This window comes from Rattus norvegicus, chromosome 11 (genome assembly GCF_021556685.1).
Source record: "Rattus norvegicus strain SHRSP/BbbUtx chromosome 11, alternate assembly SHRSP_T2T, whole genome shotgun sequence".
Taxonomy (NCBI): domain Eukaryota; kingdom Metazoa; phylum Chordata; class Mammalia; order Rodentia; family Muridae; genus Rattus; species Rattus norvegicus.
The window spans coordinates 65,036,329-65,050,080 of record NC_141544.1 but is presented as its reverse complement, the minus strand read 5'-3'; the positions used below and the strand labels follow the sequence as shown (position 1 = coordinate 65,050,080).

Below are 13,752 nucleotides of genomic sequence, written 5' to 3'. Positions count from 1 at the left end.
CATCCCTGCATGCCTGGGATGAAGCCTCCTTGATCATGGTGGATGATTGTTTTGATGTGCTCTTGGATTCGGTTTGCCAGAATTTTATTGAGTATTTTTGCGTCGATATTCATAAGGGAAATTGGTCTGAAGTTCTCTTTCTTTGTTGGGTCTTTGTGTGGTTTAGGTATAAGAGTAATTGTGGCTTCATAGAAGGAATTCGGTAGTGCTCCATCTGTTTCAATTTTGTGGAATAGTTTGGATAATATTGGTATGATGTCTTCTTTGAAGGTCTGATAGAATTCTGTACTAAACCCATCTGGACCTGGGCTCTTTTTGGTTGGGAGACCTTTAATGACTGCTTCTATTTCCTTAGGAGTTATGGGGTTGTTTAACTGGTTTATCTGTTCCTGATTTAACTTCGGTACCTGGTATCTGTCTAGGAAATTGTCCATTTCCTGAAGATTTTCAAGTTTTGTTGAATATAGGTTTTTATAGTAAAATCTGATGATTTTTTGAATTTCCTCTGAATCTGTAGTTATGTCTCCCTTTTCATTTCTGATTTTGTTAATTTGGATACACTCTCTCTGTCCTCTCATTAGTCTGGCTAAGGGTTTATCTATTTTGTTGATTTTCTCAAAGAACCAACTTTTGGTTCTGTTGATTCTTTCTATGATTCTTTTTGTTTCTACTTGGTTGATTTCAGCTCTGAGTTTGATTATTTCCTGCCTTCTACTCCTCCTGGGTGTATTTGCTTCTTTTTGTTCTAGAGCTTTTAGGTGTGCTGTCAAGCTGCTGACATATGCTCTTTCCTGTTTCTTTCTGCAGGCACTCAGCGCTATGAGTTTTCCTCTTAGCACAGCTTTCATTGTGTCCCATAAGTTTGGGTATGTTGTACCTTCATTTTCATTAAATTCTAAAAAGTCTTTAATTCTTTCCTTATTTCTTCCTTGACCAGGTTATCATTGAGTAGAGCATTGTTCAATTTCCATGTATATGTGGGCCTTCTTCCCTTATTGTTATTGAAGACCAGTTTTAGGCCGTGGTGGTCCAATAGCACGCATGGGATTATTTCTATCTTTTTGTACCTGTTGAGGCCCGTTTTTTGACCAATTATATGGTCAATTTTGGAGAAAGTACCATGAGGAGCTGAGAAGAAGGTATATCCTTTTGCTTTAGGGTAGAATGTTCTATAAATATCTGTTAAGTCCATTTGGCTCATGACTTCTCTTAGTCTGTCGACATCACTGTTTAATTTCTGTTTCCATGATCTGTCCATTCATGAGAGTGGGGTGTTGAAATCTCCTACTATTATTGTGTGCGGTGCAATGTGTGTTTTGAGCTTTAGTAAGGTTTCTTTTACGTATGTAGGTGCCCTTGTATTTGGGGCATAGATATTTAGGATTGAGAGTTCATCTTGGTGGATTTTTCCTTTGATGAATATGAAGTGTCCTTCCTTATCTTTTTTGATGACTTTTAGTTGGAAATTGATTTTATTTGATATTAGAATGGCTACTCCAGCTTGCTTCTTCCAACCATTTGCTTGGAAAGTTGTTTTCCAGCCTTTCACTCTGAGGTAGTGTCTGTCTTTGTCTCTGAGGTGTGTTTCCTGTAGGCAGCAGAATGCAGGGTCCTCGTTGCATATCCAGTTTGTTAATCTATGTCTTTTTATTGGGGAGTTGAGGCCATTGATGTTGAGAGATATTAAGGAATAGTGATTATTGCTTCCTGTTATATTCATATTTGGATGTGAGGTTATGTTTGTGTGCTTTACTTCTCTTTGTTTTGTTGCCAAGACGATTAGTTTCTTGCTTCTTCTAGGGTATAGCTTGCCTCCTTATGTTGGGCTTTACCATTTATTATCCTTTGTAGTGCTGGATTTGTAAAAAGATATTGTGTAAATTTGGTTTTGTCATGATATATCTTGGTTTCTCCATCTATGTTAATTGAGAGTTTTGCAGGATACAGTAACCTGGGCTGTTAGGGTCTGTATGACATCTGTCCAGGATCTTCTGGCCTTCATAGTTTCTGGCGAAAAGTCTGGTGTAATTCTGATAGGTCTGCCTTTATATGTTACTTGACCTTTTTCCCTTACTGCTTTTAATATTCTTTCTTTATTTTGTGTGTTTGGTGTTTTGACTATTTTGTGACGGGAGGTATTTCTTTTCTGGTCCAATCTATTTGGAGTTCTGTAGGCTTCTTGTATGCCTATGGGTATCTCTTTCTTTAGGTTAGGGAAGTTTTCTTCTATGATTTTGTTGAAGATATTTATTGGTCCTTTGAGCTGGGAGTCTTCACTCTCTTCTATACCTATTATCCTTAGGTTTGATCTTCTCATTGAGTCCTGGATTTCCTGTATGTTTTGGACCAGTAGCTTTTTTCCGCTTTACATTATCTTTGACAGTTGAGTCAATGATTTCTATGGAATCTTCTGCTCCTGAGATTCTCTCTTCCATCTCTTGTATTCTGTTGGTGAAGCTCGTATCTACAGCTCCTTGTCTCTTCTTTTGGTTTTCTATATCCAGGGTTGTTTCCATGTGTTCTTTCTTGATTGCTTCTATTTCCATTTTTAATTCCTTCAACTGTTTGATTGTGTTTTCCTGGAATTCTTTCAGGGATTTTTGTGACTCCTCTCTATGGGCTTCTACTTGTTTATTTATGATTTCCTGGAATTCTTTCAGGGATTTTTGCAATTCCTCTCTGTAGGCTTCTACTTGTTCTCTAAGGGAGTTCTTCACGTCTTTCTTGAAGTCCTCCAGCATCCTGATCAAATATGATTTTGAAACTAGATCTTGCTTTTCTGGTGTATTTGGATATTCCGTGTTTGCTTTGGTGGGAGAATTGGGCTCTGATGATGCCATGTAGTCTTGGTTTCTGTTGCTTGGATTCCTGCGCTTGCCTCTCGCCATCAGATTATCTCTAGTGTTACTTTGTTCCGCTATTTCTGACAGTGGCTAGACTGTCCTATAAGCCTGTGTGTCAGGAGTGCTGTAGACCTGTTTTCCTGTTTTCTTTCAGCCAGTTATGGGGACAGAGTGTTCTGCTTTCGGGCGTGTAGTTTTTCCCTATCTACAGGCCTTCAGCTGTTCCTGTGGGCCTGTGTCTGGTGTTCACCAGGCAGGTCACTTGCAGCAGAAAAGTTGTTCTTACCGGTGGTCCAAGGCTCAAGTTTGCTCGTGGGGTGCTGCCTACGAGCTCTCCGAGGCGGCAGCAACCAGGAAGATCTGCGCCGCCCTTTCCGGGAACCACCGTGCACCAGGGTTCCAGATGGCGTTTGGTGTTTTCCTCTGGCATCAAAGATGTGTGCAGAGTGCAGTCTCTTCTGGTTTCCCAGGCGTGTCTGCCTCTCTGAAGGTTTAGCTCTCCCTCCCACGGGATTTGGGTGCAGAGAACTGTTTATCCTGTCTGTTTCCTTCAGGTTCCGGCGGTGTCTCAGGCGCAGGGGTCCTGCTGCTTCTGGGCCCTCCCCTATGGGAACCCAGAGGCCGTATACAGTTTCCTCTTGGGCCAGGGATGTGGGCAGGGGTGGGCAGTGTTGGTGGTCTCTTCCGCTCTGCAGCCTCAGGAGTGCCCACCTGACCAGGCCGTGAGGTCTCTCTCCCACGGGGTTTGGGAGCAGAGAGCTGCTGCGGGCCGGGATCCGCGTGTTTGGGACTCCCGGTAAACACAGGAAGTGCCCGGTCCTAGAGGAATTTTGCCTCTGTTTGTCCTTAGTTCACCAGGCAGGTCACTTGCAGCAGAAAAGTTGGTCTTACCTGTGGTCCCGAGGCTCAAGTTTGCTCGTGGGGTGCTGCCTACGAGCTCTCCGAGGCGGCAGCAACCAGGAAGATCTGCGCCGCCCTTTCCGGGAGCTTCCATGCACCAGGCTTCCAGATGGCGTTTGGTGTTTTCCTCTGGAATCAGAGATGTGTGCAGAGTGCAGTCTCTTCTGGTTTCCCAGGTGTGTCTGCCTCTCTGTAGGTTTAGCTCTCCCTCCCACGGGATTTGGGTGCAGAGAACTGTTTATCCGGTCTGTTCCTTCAGGTTCCTTCAGGTCCTCTATTTTTCACTTTTCTATATCATTTGTCTTTTAATGTTCTGTTGTCATTGTTGTGAGTCCTTTGTTTAGTTTCCATTCTAAAGGTCTGAGTGGTTAATCACAGTTTTGAAACACTGGAGTGTTTAGTGTGTTTGTGAACTGTTATGCCTTCTGCTTTGTTATTCGTTATTAACACTAATAATCAAGATAACAAAAATGCCATCTTACCAAACGTTATCTACAGATTTAATGCAATTTCCCCATAAAAATTCCAATATAATTCTTTGCAGACCTTGAAAGAAAAATACTCAATTTCATAGGAAATAAACAAAAAAAACCAGGATACCTAAAATAGTCCTGAACACTAAAAGAACTTCTAGGAATATCATCATCCCTAATTTTAAGCTGTGCTATAGAACAATTAGTAGTATAAACTGCATGGTATTGGCATAGAAACAGACAGATTGATCAATGGAATCAAATCAAAGATACAGAAGTAAATCCACATACCTATGGATACTTAAATTTTGACTAAGAAGCCAAAATTATACAATGGAAAAAAGAAAGCATCTTAAACAAGTAGTGCTACAATAACTGGATGTCTACATGTATAAGAATGCAAATAGATCCGTATCTATCATCCAGCACAAAATTTAAGTCAAAGTGAATCAAAGACCCCAACATAAAACCAGATACACTAGTAGAATGGAAAGTATGAAATAGCCTTGAACTCATTGGCACAGGAGTCAACTTCCTGAACAGAACATCAGTCATACAGGCATTAAGATCGACAATTAATAAATGGGACCTCATGAAACTGAAAAACTTCTTTCTGTAAAGCAAAGTACACCATCAATAGGGCAAACAGCTGACAGAATGGGAAGATCTTCACCATCCCTACATCTGACAGAGAGCTGATAACCAAATTATATAAAGAAGTCAAGAAACTAGACATCCAAAAGCCAAATATCCCAATTAAAAACCCATAGTCAATGGGGTACAGATCTAAACAAAGAATGCTTCACAGAGGAATCTCTAATGGCCAAGAAGCACTTAAAGAAATGTTCAACACCTTTGGCTATAATGGGAATGCAAATCAAACATAAAGGATGGGACTCCGTCTTACGCCAGTCAGAATGGCTAAGACCAAAAACTCAAACGACTGTTCGTGCTGGTGAGGACGTGGACCAACAGACTACTCCTCTGTTGTTACTGGAATAGCAAGCTTGTACTGCCACTTTAGAAAATAATTTGATGATTTCTCTGAGATTAGGAATATACCTACCTCAAGACCCAGCTATACCACTTCTAGGCCTATACCTAAAGAATGCTTCTCCATACCACAAGGACACATGCTCAACTTTGTTCATAAAAACCAGAACTTGGAAACAGTCTAGATGTTCCTCCACTGGAGAATGGATAAAAAAAATAGTACATTTACACAATGGAATGTTACTCAGATATTAAAAACAATGACACCATGAAATTTTCAGTCAAATGTATGGAACTAGAAAAGATCATCCTGACTGAGGTAAATCAGGACCAGAAAGACAAACATAGTATGTGCTCACTTATAAGGGGTATTAGCCATAAAGTACAGAATAACCATGCTATAATTCCCAGCCCCAAAGAAGCTAATTAACAAGGGGGAATCAAGTGGGGATGTGTGAATCTCACTGAGAAGGGAAAATCCAATAGGCATAGAGGAGAGAACGGGGGAGGGTACTATGTGGAGGTAAGGGTAGAGATGGGAATAGGAGGGATCAGGTTGGAATGGATGGAAGGAGAGAATGCTGGGAGACACAGCTGCAAAGGGGACACATCTCCGGGACAAGCTAGAAACTTAGGGCAATGGAAATTCCCAGGAATCTATCAGAGTTACCCTAGTTAAGATTTCTAGCAATGGGGAGGATGGAGCCAGAATGGCCATCTCCTATAATGGAATGAGACTTCTAACTGAGGTATTGGGCCACCAAAACAGCCACAAACCTTCTACCTACACTTTTCCCTGTCTATAAGATATGCTGCGATAAAGATGGAGCATAAATTGATGGAATGATCCAACTCAAGACCTATGCCATGACAGGGAACCCACCCTTGACACTGGTAATGACATTCTGCTATATTTACAGACAGGAGCTTAGCGTAACCATCAACAGAGAGGCTTCAAGTAGCAACTGATGGAGATAGATGCAGAGACCCACAGCCAAGTATTTATCAGAGCTTGGGGAATCCTGCAGAAGATGGAGAGGAAGGAACCAAAAGGAGTCAAACGCCACAAGAAAACCCACAGAATCAACTAAACAGGATCCATGGGGGCTCAAAGAGATTGAACAGCCAATTAGATAGCCTGCATGGGGCTGACCTAGGCTGTCTGCACATACGTTACATTGTGTAGCTTGGTCTTTATGTGGGAGTAGAGGCTATCTCTGACTTTCATGCATGCCTTTGGGACTCTTTCCTCATATTGCCTGCCTCTTCTAGCCTCAATAGAAGATGAACCTAGTCTTACTGCAATTTGATATGACAGAGCTTGTTGATATCCATGGGAGGCCTCCCTGTCTCGAAAGAGAAATGCAGGAGAAGTAGATGGTGGGAGGAGGGGGCGTGAGAGCAGAATGCAAAGTAAATTAATTAATTTAAAACAAGCGTAAGTCCTCAAATTGAAGAGTTCCACTTAGCCATTCTAACAGGTCTTATGGGGATTAATTTTCTTATATTTGTCTGAAAATGTCTTTATATGTCCTTTATTTCTAATGGATAGTTTTGGTGGATGCAGTGTTCCTGCTTGACAGGTTATCTTTTTCCTTTAGTAACTTGAAAATCTCAGGTTACTCTCTGCTGGCCTGTAAGGCTTCTGGGAAGCCTGCTGTCAGGCAAATTGGGGCACCTTTTGTGCATTTTCTCTTGATGTCTTGAGAATCTTACAGCATCGAGAGCTTGATTATAAAGTGTCTTAGAGGAGGCTTGTTTATTAGATCTCACCAGTGATATCTGAACCTGGGTATTTATAGCCTTGTCTTGGTTGGGGAAATGATATTGCTTCTTTAATAAGCTTTCTATCCTTCATGTTTTCACATCCTTCTGGAATCCCAATAACTCAAATGTCTGTTCTTCTAATACTGGCCCAAAATGTATTCAAGCTTTAATTTCCCCCACTTCGTTCCTTTCCTTTGGCTCTTCCAACTGTGTGTTTTCAAGTAGACTGCCTCTGAGCTCAGCGATTCTTTATTTTGTTTGATACATTTTGGCTATTAATGTCTTGTAACACTTTTTAATTTTGCTGAGAGTATTTTTCAGTTCAAAGATTTCTGATTGTCTAATTACTTCCTTTTATCTGCTAGATTTGTCTGTCAGAAGAGTAACTCGTTCTTGACATTCTCTTGAAGCTGGTTGAGATTCCTTACAACAGCAGTTTAAATTCTCCACCCAACAGTTCACCCATAATATCTGCTGCCTTTTCATTTTCTGGTAGGTTATTTTGCTCATTAGCTGAAACTATGCTCGCCTGAAAGTTCAACTTTTTAATAGAAACTTTTATTGTCCTTTGTTCTTCAGTTATAGCTATAAAATAATTTATTAAAAGGTATAATTATAATACATAAACATATATACGTATACTCTATATAAACAGCACTATGACTTCATTCTCTCTCCCATTCTAATTTGTACAGGTATTTTTCACAATTTATGCTTTCTAAAATATGTACATATATGAAAGGAACATAGAGACACCAAATGAGAGAGGAGACAATGCCCTGACAAGACATCTTATGTTACCAAGTGAAGCCGCTAGTGCCAGAATTTGGTTAGATCTTGTAGAGTCGTTAGCCAAAGTGGAAGCCCTAAACATCACAAGCTATGACTAAGGCTACTGATTTTTTCCCACAACCTGACGATAAGATCCTATTGCTGAAGATAACACTTACTGATGTCACTGGACACAGAAAAACAGAGCTGGTGTCTCACTGGAAATTCATTGTGCTAGAGTGTGCTCTGCATGCTACCAGGGGAGAAAAATAATCATCAATATCACCGATATGCAAACTCCATGACCTGCCAGGGAAGTATACTGATACAATAGTGGCATAAATGTTATAGGAGTAACCAATCACTTTTTAAACATTGTACTGTAGGCCACTCCATGAGATCAAACCCATACATGACACTACTAAAATGGCCAAGAACCTGAAGAGATAGGTAGCCATGGGCCTAAGGAAAAACCTAATACTATGATTCTTCTAAAGGAACATAGCGATAAAATGACTTCTAATGATCTATTGCTATGCCCATCGATCAGTGCCTCAAGCTTTTTAGCATAGAGACTCACGGCTGGACAATAAGCAGAGTGAAAGACTTTGGAGCACTCAGTCCTAAATGGTTTTCCTTCATAAATCCTTCTCTTCAAGGCTCAGGAGCAAATGAAGAAAGGGAAGTGGAAAGATTGTAGGAGCCAGAGATGATGCTGACTCCAAGGAAACACGTGTCTTACAAACATGGTACGACTGACACACATATGAATGAACCCACAGAAACTGTGGCAGCATGCATAGGGCCCTTACAGGTTTAAGTCAAATGGGATTGCATCATTGAGAAGAGAAAGCGGCCTAATAGTTCTTGAGGCGTGTTGCTGTGTGGTGTTGTATAGACATTAAAAGGTTAATGATTTATTACAGGCTCCATTATCTGCTTTCGTTTCTGCCTGACTTTACAGAACTGTAAGCAAAAATCTGTGATGCTGTGGTTACTTGCATTACTTCAGCACCTAATGGCGCTGTAAAACCAGGTTCCTGTGGCTCTGCTGTTGATGTGTTGCTGTTATTCAGCACTAGAGGATGAGATGAACCAAGCCGCAACTGACTGAAGCCTACAGTTGCTGTGATGTTTAGCCTGAACAGTGGTGTAGGGGTTTGGATGAAGATCCTTCCCAGCTTCAGCTCAGTATTTGATCACATGGCATGAAGTCGTTGGCACTGTTTTGGAAGGTTTGGGAGGTGCAGCCTTGTTGGAAGAAGTACGTCACTGGGGGTGGGCTTTGGGAAGAGAAACCCACCTACTTTCAGCTCACTCTCTCTGTTTTGTTTAAGATTTGAGCAGCAAACCACTGAACTGAGAATGGGACCCCCGTTGAAGGAATCAGAAAAAGGACTGGAAGAGCTTGAAGGGGCTCGAGACCCCATATGAACAACAATGCCAGGCAACCAGAGCTTCCAGGGACTAAGCCACTACCTAAAGACGATACATGGACTGACCCTGTGCTCCAACTGCATAGGTAGCAATGAATAGCCTAGTAAGATCACCAGTGGAAGGGGAAGCCCTGGGTCCTGCCAAGACTGAACCCCCAGTGAAGGTGATTGTTGGGGGGAGGGAGGTAATGGGGGGAGGATGGGGAGGGGAGCACCCATCTAGAAGGGGAGGGGGAGGGGCTAGGGGGATGTTGGCCCAGAAACCGGGAAGGGGAATAACAATCGAAATGTAAATAAGAAATATTCAAGTTAATAAAGATGGAAAAAAAAAGATTTGAGCTCTAAGCTTTCTGTTTCTGGTTCATGCCTGCTGCTTGCTTGCTGCCATGATTCCCTGCCACAAAAGACTCTTATCCCACTGGAATCAATCATAAGCTCAAATAAATTCTTCCTTGTATAATGTTCCTTTATTGTGATCTTATATCATAGCAACAAAAGTAACCAATAGATGAGGGAAGCAGTTAAAATATCTCTTCATAGGGCTGGTGCTAACCCACATGCCTCATTGACAACAATGCACAGAACCTAGGCTCCCACTGCTGGAGGAACGCATTCTGTTGAAGTAGAGTCATGGCCAAAATGTCCTACCACCAGCCATCAGAGAAGGTTTATAGAAATCTAGTAAATTATTATTCATTATCTCTGCTTGATACAACGACCATTTAAGAGGCTCAATCCATGGACACTGCCCAGGACCTGAGAAGGGAGTATTAGGACTTTCGAAGGATTAGATTTTACCAAATCAATGCTGCTTCTAAATCGAAAACCTGTGATTTCTTCCCTGTCTTGCCTAACCTGCAAACTCAGAAATGGAGTCGTCTGGGTTATTCTACCAGATTTGGGTGAAGCCCATGAACTATCAAGTCAACACTAGTGTTGGTTATAGCTGACTCTCACAGCTGTATAAACACTCTCTAGAGTACACCGAAGCCCATGTCGCAGCTGGGAATTATGCTAAGTTGAAAATACAAAACAATGAGGTTCAGGTCTAGAGGTTCTGTTTATAGCTACTGGCCTGGAGGTTAATGGTGCTCATGTTTAGGGGAACGGGCGTTATAAATAGTCCCATATCTGTTATACCTAACATTAAACTGATTCATACCAGGGTCTCACAATTCCAGGAAATTTAATCTCGAAGTAAAAAACAATCCTAATACATGCAAGGTGAGCATAGACATGGGTTAAGCTTTAGTTGACATTTGTATCTTGGCTTAAATGCCAGAGAGGCCTCAGGGGCTTTGTGTACAAACTCTGAATGCAACTTTGAACCTTAGATTTCTGCCTGATGTTGGTTCTGACCAGCACTAAGCTCTGACAGCATCCTGTGTTACCTTTCTTGCCCCATTCTCATATAGGAGGCTTGTTCCTTCTTTTGTTGCCCAGGCTCAGGTAAGTATAGTACCCACATTAACCACATGGGGTTACTATAGTCAGAGTGGCACCCACTGTACCTGGATAATACAGTTCCAGTGATGCTGAATGTGTGGACAGGGCTGGGCAAGAGCTACTGTGATCTGCTTGGCACTCAGCATCACTGCGACAGGCCCTACACTGTATTTAGAGGCTTTATCAATTTTCTTTTCTAAAGTAGAAGGCTTCTCTTTCCAAGGTGCTCAGACTTGGAAGTGGGATAACTTTTGAATGTATCTTTTCTTATTCTTATATTAAAACTTCTATTATATGGCCACTTCCATGGCTTCCTTACTTTTTAGGAAGGAGTTTGACGCATGAAGTACAAGTGTGTGTGTGGAGAGATCATCACTGGGGTGGGGGACCTTACTCAGATGCTGCCTTCCCCACTCACTTTCTGAGCTCATTTTAAACGTCTCAGTCTTAATTTCCAATAATAGAAAATCCATACAATATCTTTGGGTCTTCTTCACTAATAGTTAACTCTCTACAGTACCAAAAAGCAGTGAATTACTGCTTTAACTCAGACACTTCCTTATAATGCTTTAGAGCTCATTCGTGGTAAGAGGGGTGAGAAGCAAACATTCTGAGCCTGTAACATTGTGTTAATTGATTGTGTGCTTTCGCTCATTATTAGCTCAGATTTTAATACAATTTCTCATAAGCACAATATGTCCTTTCTATAAGTAACAAAATAAGCAAGGAGAGAAATGTATAATAAAATTTCTCCCCCTCATGGTTCTATTTTCTCTCATTTAATAATCACCTGGAAAATACAAATCAGATGTATTTGTGTGTGTGTATGTGTGTGTGTATAACACGTATTTTATATTACTCATAGCTCTTGTAAAGGGTGAGATACAGATAGATAGGTAGATAAATATAGATGTGCCATTTGGGTTCTAGTGGGCTAGTTATTACTCAGATTGGCTTACTTCACATGTTTTGTTTTTCCATGAAGAAATCTGGAGATTTCATAGAATGGCCTGAGATGCCCAACAGTAATATATGCTTGAAGTCCCTTCAAGTAACCCTTGCTAGAGTGATGTACCAACTGTTAAAGTTTCAATGAAGACTCCAGAAATAAATATATGTCAGCAGTGGACAATTTCTGCTCAGGGAAACTGCAAACACCATGTTAAACCAAACAGGACTACTGTGTGGGCTACAACCAGCAAAATTGTAGACATGGGACTTTACATGCTTTCGGGCTCCCATGCCCTACTGCTGTTCTCTGGAAGCTAGACAAACAATTCAGAATGAGGACAGGTTTGTGTTGTGTCTGTTATACTTCTATATTGGAAATACATAGCCCATCTTTTGTTCTTAGCATGCTTCATTATAGGATTTTCCTTGAGTCTCAGGGAAGACTTTTCTTTATATGTTAGAATGATGTTGAAACAATGGAGCCTTTGTGAACCCCTGAGAACAAGCTGAATACCTTTTGCACTGTAAAATGACCATGCATCCTTGATGGTGTGAAACACAATGCTATATTTTGGATCTAGAATGTCCCTCAAAGGCCTACTTCTTAAAGAGCTGATCACCAGCTTGGGTTTCCATTACTGGGTTGTATTAGAAATTTCAAGAAATAAGACCTAGTGCGACATCTTTACTTCACTGGAAGCATGCCCTCAAAGAGGATTTGGGGCCTCAGCCACTTCCTCTTCATCTCTTTCAGCTCTTGGGCACGAGGCAATCAGTTTTGTTCACTCTGTGCTCCCGTCATGGTGTGTTCCTTCACCCAAAGCAGTTGAGTCAATCAATCATGAACTAAAGCATCTAAAACAGAGTCAAAGTAAACCTTTAGCCATTGTGAGTTGTTTGTTTCAGATATTAAAATACCAGAAGGCTATCTGACACATCTCTTCTTTTATGAATTAGACCCCCGAATTGTAATTATTTCAAAAATGTACTGCCAAGAATTGGCAGAACATCATATAAGTGAAGAATGGTATAGAAGAAAGCATGTGTTCTTTAAGGAAGTTCATTTTAATAGACCTTTATCAACTTTACACACACACACACACACACACACACACACACACACACAGTTTCAGTCACATTTAAATAAGTAGGCTTTTCTCCTTAGAAAACTGAGTTATAGAATTCTTACATTACTAAGCTGCAGGACTTAAACTAGTTACTACACACTAGTGCCTAGAGCACAGACAGTTCTGAGTAAACAGTAGCTGGTGTTACCTTTTTTTGAAACATGCCTGTTGAACACCAGCCCTTCGTGGAGGGCTCCATTCAGAGAGTTCTGGACAGGCTTTTGCTAAATATTGAAAAGGAAAAAAAAAAACAAACCGAAGATGTGGATGGAAATCATTTGGTTGTTCCCAGTGCCAGTAAGTCATGAGGCGTCACTGAGCAATACCATATTTTATGTCTTTTATGGACTCTTCATGTAGGCAAGTTCCTAAGCAGAATAAGAGGTGGGGGGACAATGCTCTGGTAAAACATCTCCCAGGAAAATAGGTAACTTCAGTCAGTAAATGAGAGGAGGCAGCTGGAAAAGGAGATCAGAGTGGCACAACTAGCATTTCTAATAAGTAATCTGGGTTTTTGTTTTGCTTTCACAATTCTTCATCTGTCAAGCTCATTCTCTTCTGTAAACGAGGGAAGATAACTTTGCTCCATGTGGCAAAGCCTGTTACCCCTCTTTGTACTGTGAGGAACCTTGACATGGAGGCTCTTCTTCAGTGACTCATATTTCTTGTACAGCTTCTAAGATTTAGCATAGACCAAATGTCTGCATCTCGTGTGCACTGTTACCTGTACAGAAGGTCAGCAAGGCTCATGGGACTTTCTCACCGAGAGATTCAATTAAATAGAAGGCCAAAAGGAAATTAATAAGACTGAGGTAGCTCAATATTATTTTTAAGTGGTCAATACATTATAGAAATTAGTCATTTCTCCTCTGAGCAGCAATATTATTGTGTGACACCAGTGAAATGACTTTTCAGGGGAAAGCATATTACCTAAGAATACAGATGAATTCCTTGATCCCTGGTACTTAAAGTTAATTCTTAGTTCATATTCAGTTACCCTGCTGTTAAAACTTCAAAGTCCCCCTCTTACTAGAAGCCACGTTAT

General features: G+C 41.0%; 1 long non-coding RNA gene across 2 annotated transcripts in view; it reads left to right on the top strand.

Moving 5' to 3' along the window:
* Nucleotides 1-9,647, top strand: part of Myh15l1 (myosin, heavy chain 15 like 1) — a 121,682-nt gene extending 112,035 nt beyond the window's left edge. The window contains exons 3-4 of one of the 2 annotated variants that reach the window (XR_015633745.1): nucleotides 7,342-7,468; nucleotides 8,407-9,505. This is a non-coding gene — a long non-coding RNA (myosin, heavy chain 15 like 1). Of the gene's footprint in view, nucleotides 1-7,341; nucleotides 7,469-8,406 lie in introns of both variants that reach the window. The other variant, XR_015633746.1, reaches the window with a different exon arrangement.
* The last annotated feature ends 4,105 nt before the right edge of the window (nucleotides 9,648-13,752 follow it).